Genomic DNA, 6,000 nt, shown 5'->3' on the forward strand with positions numbered 1-6,000 from the left:
AATCAAAATTCAAGACCACAGAAATGGTCTAAAATTAAATGGACGGGGACGCAGAATCTCAAATACTCTGCTCGTTTCCAAACGGTTTCAAAGCATTTTGAGCAACCAGCAGATTTTAGGGGAGTTGTAATTTCCACGAAATTTAGCCAAATAAAGTCGAAAAACTGAAATTTTAACACGTCGAGTCGATTGAAGGGCGTTTCGAGCCAAAAATGAAGCTTTGCAGAATTATTCAAAAATATCCTCGCAGCTCATCAAAATGAGCTGAAATGAGCTGCGCGAGAAATTCAGTATTTCGACAAAAATGCGTTTGGAGCATTTAAAAAATACATTATGAGTAAAAAAATTGGGTCCTGATTTTAAAATGAAAAAAAAAAATGGAAGCAACCTATCAAAATTTCCTAAAATTTTATACTTCAACCAAATTTCTTTTTGAGCAAGGCTAAAAAATTACAAGCCTAAAATTGGTCAACGTAAACGATGTTTGGAATATTTTGAAAAAATAGTCAAGCAGCCTCTCAAAATAGGCCAAAGTTTCGTGAAAAATCCAAATACTGAGACGAAAATATTTTCTGAACGATTTTGAGCTCAAAATTTATTGGTTATGATTTGTGGTCAAAATTCTTCAAGGAATTCCAAACCTTTGGGTAAATTTCAAGTTCAAAATTGAGTGATAATTTTCAAAACTTTTGAAACAGTGTCACGCGACCTCTCAAAATAGATTAAAATTCGACGAGCGATTTACCTACATTATTGTGATGAAATCATTTTCGAGCGATTTTGAAGAATTTTTATTAGCGCAATATGAAGTTGAAATTTTTGCGTTTTTTGAGAAAGTTGCACGCTTCCTTTCAAAATGAGTTAAAATTTTAGCAGAAAATCGAAAATTTGTGTCTGAACTTTTTTGAGCCCTTTTTATCGAGTCCGCAATAGCGTCGATCAACAACCAATTAAATTTTAAGTATGCAATTTTTCAAAAAAATGCTCAAAAAGGTATCGATACAAATTCGTCCTAATTTTCTCACAAAATGTTTACCTACCCATAAGTATAGTCCGGCATATGACAATAGGAGTAATTGCACCCCCCGCGCACCGCCGATCCTCCGGGACAACTTTTTTCTTAAAGGGGACATCCTCAGGTACATTTCAAAGCAAACTTGCCCAAAAAAAAGTTGGCCTTACTCACAAAATGGCGGTCATTTTGATTGACAGGTGACCCGAAATCGCAGATTTTGCGTTTCAACATAGGACTTGCACGAAATTTTTCAAACCTTACAAAGGTAAATCGAAAGATCGTGCAAAAATTTATCACCTGTCAAAATTTCAAGTGATAAAGTGCATTTTTCGATTTTTGGTGAATTTTTGAAAATCCAATTTAGGCCAAAAATGAGGGAAAAAATCAAAATTTTACCAAATTGACCGAGAAAGCTGAAATTTGGGATATCCCCTATTTTCGACATGCCAAATCGATTGGAAACGGTTTCAACCCCTTTGGAGCAGTTCTGGAGCCTTCCAGCAGATTTTTGAAACTCGAAATTCCCACAAAATTCCATCAAATTGGAGTTGTAAAGCTGAAATTTATTCTAAAAACTAATTTCAATACGCTACGAAGTACTGCAGGTAAATTTCAAGTAGTTTTGGAGCCTCCAGCGGTTTTTTGGGAATTCCTGAAGCCTCCAGCGGATTTTTGAAAACATCAAATTGGAGATGGAAAGCTGAAATTTACTCTATACTCCAATTTTAACCCCCTCTGACGATGACTTCTGGTGGGTTCAAGTCATTTTAGAGCCTCCACCGAATTTTTTGAAAATTACTGGAGCCTCCAGCAGATTTTTGAAACTCGAAATTCCCACAAAATTCCATCAAATTGGAGTTGTAAAGCTGAAATTTATTCTAAAAACTAATTTCAATACGCTACGAAGTACTGCAGGCAAATTTCAAGTAGTTTTGGAGCCTCCAGCGGTTTTTTGGAAATTCCTGAAGCCTCCAGCGGATTTTTGAAAACATCAAATTGGAGATGGAAAGCTGAAATTTACTCTATACTCCAATTTTAACCCCCTCTGACGATGACTTCTGGTGGGTTCAAGTCATTTTAGAGCCTCCACCGACTTTTATGAAAATTACTGGAGCCTCCAGTTGATTTTTGAAACTTGAAATTTCCCCAAAATTTCATCAAACTGAGACAGAGAGTCGAAATTCATTCTGAAAACTAATTTCAATACGCTACGAAGTTGACTGCTGGTGGATTTCAAGTCGTTTTGGAGCCTCCATCGACTTTTTGAAAGATTGTATGGCGTTTTTTTGGAAAATTGAAATTTCCTAAAAGTAGCTGGAAGCTTCAAAGACATTTGAAACTACCATGTAGTCTGCGAAGTAAATTTCAGCTTGCCTTCTCCATTTGATAAATTAATGTTGCGGGAATTTCAAGTTTCAAAAATCTACTGGAGGCTCCTGTAATTTTCAAAAAAGTCGCTGGAGGCTCTAAAATGACTTGAACCCACCAGAAGTCATCGTCAGAGGGGGTTAAAATTGGAGTATAGAGTAAATTTCAGCTTTCCATCTCCAATTTGATGTTTTCAAAAATCCGCTGGTGGCTTCAGGAATTTCCAAAAAACCGCTGGAGGCTCCAAAACGACTTGAAATTTACATGTAGTACTTCGTAGCGTATTGAAATTAGTTTTTAGAATAAATTTTAGCTTTACAACTCCAATTTGATGGAATTTTGTGGGAATTTCGAGTTTCAAAAATCTGCCGGAGGCTCCAGAACTGCTCCAAAGGGGTTGAAACCGTTTCCAATCGATTTGGCATGTCGAAAATAGGGGATATCCCAAATTTCAGCTTTCTCGGTCAATTTGGTAAAATTTTGATTTTTTCCCTCATTTTTGGCCTAAATTGGATTTTCAAAAATTCACCAAGAATCGAAAAACGCACTTTAGCACTTGAAATTTTGACAGGTGATAAATGTTTGCATGATCTTTCGATCTACCTTTGTAAGGTTTGAAAAAGTTCGTGCAAGCCCTATGTTGAAATGAAACGTAAAATCTGCGATTTCGGCTGACCTGTCAATCAAAATGGCCGCCAGTTTGTGAGTAAGGCCAACTTTTTTTTGGGCAAGTTTGCTTTAAAATGTACCTGAGGATGTCCCCTTTAAGAAAAAAGTTGTGCTGGTGAATCGGCGGGGCGGGGGGTGCAATTACTCCTATTGTCATATGCCGGACTACACCATAAAATAAATGCAGATACAGATGCAGAAGAATCTGATGTTGTCGATGAGGAACTGATAACTCTCAGCAATGATGAAAACGATGAACTATAAACTAGATTTTCAAACTGATAATTCTCATCCATTGAGATTATTTTCCCAACACGGGCAGTTTTACAAAAAAAAAAAAAAAAAAAACTGGAGGAACTAAAAATTTACTGAAGGCTCCAGAACATTTTGAAATTGTCACCAACCAACTCGGGAGGATGAAAATAGGGTACAAACCAAATTTCAGCTTTCCAAGTCAATTTGCTGAAATTTTGACTTTTCTGATAATTTTTTTCCAAATTTGAATTTTTAAAAATTCGCCAAAAATCGAAAAGCGGATTCCAGCGCCTGAAATTTCAGCTGGTGGTATATTTTGGGGGTCCTCTTTCGATTCCCCCACCCGATTTTAAAAAAATTTATGTCGGTGGGATACTTCCCTTGTAAGATATAAAATGGTATCTAGCTATATCGACCAAGTACACTATATTATACTTGAAGCATGTAGTAAACAATAAAGTAGGTATATCCACGCGCACGATACAAAAAAGTAAAACAAAAAAAACAAAAAAAAAAACAGAGCGAGCTCCCTTCTGCTGCTGCTTCTGCTCCTGCACACGGCAAAAGGATTAAGCTGGCAAAGAAAAAAATCCCTCGTACGACGCCATCGTGTATTTCTAACGTACCGCTGGGAATTGGAAATTACGGGGTACATCGTATACAATGTAGCAGTATAGCACTTTACTACGCGGTTAGCAGCGCATTAAAATATAGCAACGAAGACAAAATGTGTGCGGTCGCAAAGGATCAGCTGAGGAGGTACGACGAGTACGAGTAGATATTGCGAAGGCTGGAAATTGGAATGACGATGGCAATTACATGGCATGGCAAAGCAAAGCAAAACGAGCGAGCGAGCACGAGACCCGGAGACCGTCCACATAATATATTCAGGATCATATAAAGGGTAATGTAGATTTAGTAATTAAAATTGGCGTCGTCGTCGTCTTTTCCTTAGAATAAAAGGGAGCCTTGGCTGGTGGCTTTCGGCTTCGGCTTCGGCTTTGTTTAAAATTCTGCGCTCGCAATGGAGCGGAGCAGAGTGTTCGGGTATTCGGGTATCTCGACCGTGTACTTTTCGGCTTTCGGCTTTCGGCTGTATGATAAACTGCGTAGTATTCGGTTTTGTAATTTGTGGATTACGCCGGATATATCCAAAGGTATACTCGTATAGCAAGCATATAGCATACCCTACACTCTGATTTTCTGTATAATACGAGTACGTATGATGTATGCTTGTATTGCTCGTGCCCCCGTACGTCGTACTGGGTATCCATTGCTGGCATGGTTATATGGTTGCAAAATTATTTACTCGCTTACAGCTTTTACCTACCTACATATAACTTATAACCACGAGTAAGTATAGCCCATACCCCATAGCCTACGTTTGACGATAGCAATATCAACTTAATCGATTAAATTGTATATACAAGGCCGAAATTCCGTCGACGAAACGACGCCATTATTATTTTTTCAATAAAACTCTCTCCGCTCGCCACCTTCAGCATCAGCAAACTAGCCCGCAGTTTTCTCTTTCACTCTTTCCATCTTTTCGTGTACCTAAAAAAAAAAAAAAATGCACGACGACGACGACGAAGAGCTTATATACTACGAGTAGGTATACCTCATCTACCCGACAAAAAGCACTTTTTTACGTGCCACCCTTTTGGCAGAATGTTTACCATTACCAGCTTATATTCGTACAGCGTACTTGGCACGAGAAAAACAGAGAGAAAAAAAATGAAAAAATTCCCATCGTTGAAGAACACCCTTGTTGCTTTAACCAGTCAAATGGTGCGTCGCGTCGTGTCCCGTTCACCCCCTCCCCCTCCTTCCACTCCTCCTTTTCCTCATCCTGCTGCGTACCCCAACAAGAATGAAGAAAAACTTATCGAGTCGACGATGCCCTCTTCGTTTTTTCTTTACACTTTAGAAGTTAGTTAGTATAGGTACAGTATAGAATGTACACCCCGACCAAAATGTTTGGTTTCGGAAATTGCCATCATCCCTCATTGCGTTGTTGCCATTTTGGATTGCAACTTCCATCGCCATCGAGTGAAATTAACGATCGGTCAATTTGAAATTGTAACTTTTGGGCTCGAATATTGTAACATAGAATTTTCTCGGATTCCATTTTTCGACCACAGGCGTAGTTTGGAGGACCGCAGGATTGATTTCAATAATTGTCCACTTTCGGGGTTAATTACCTAGATACCAATTGCCATAAGGTGAACATGAAACATCAAACAAGTAAGGAAGTTTATTCTTGAAGAGAAATCATTTAAAAGAACTCTGAAAGGAGATGGAATTCAAAACATGTCCAATTGTCCACAGACATCAACTTTTCAAACTTTATCATTTTTTCCAAATTTGGAGGGCTCCATACAAGTCATACAAGAGATCCAACATCATTTGGGGGCCCAAAAAAGTTTTTTTTTCAGAAAAATGAGTCATGTAGAATAATTATTCTAGTGTAGAAATGAGATATTTTCAAAAAAAATTTTCCTGATTTTGATTTTTTTTCAACATGGGTTATTCCACGTCAATTGGACCAAGAAGTGGTAGGTTGGTTCGGCGATTTTTTTGAAATTTTTCCTGCGGAAAGATCTTCCGAAGGGATGACCAATGGCGTAAATCGCAGCCCTCTAGCCCATTTTTAAAGGCAGCCAGGGGGTGTCAAAATTTTCAGTGAACCT

Source organism: Planococcus citri, chromosome 4 (assembly GCF_950023065.1).
Source record: "Planococcus citri chromosome 4, ihPlaCitr1.1, whole genome shotgun sequence".
Lineage (NCBI taxonomy): Eukaryota > Metazoa > Arthropoda > Insecta > Hemiptera > Pseudococcidae > Planococcus > Planococcus citri.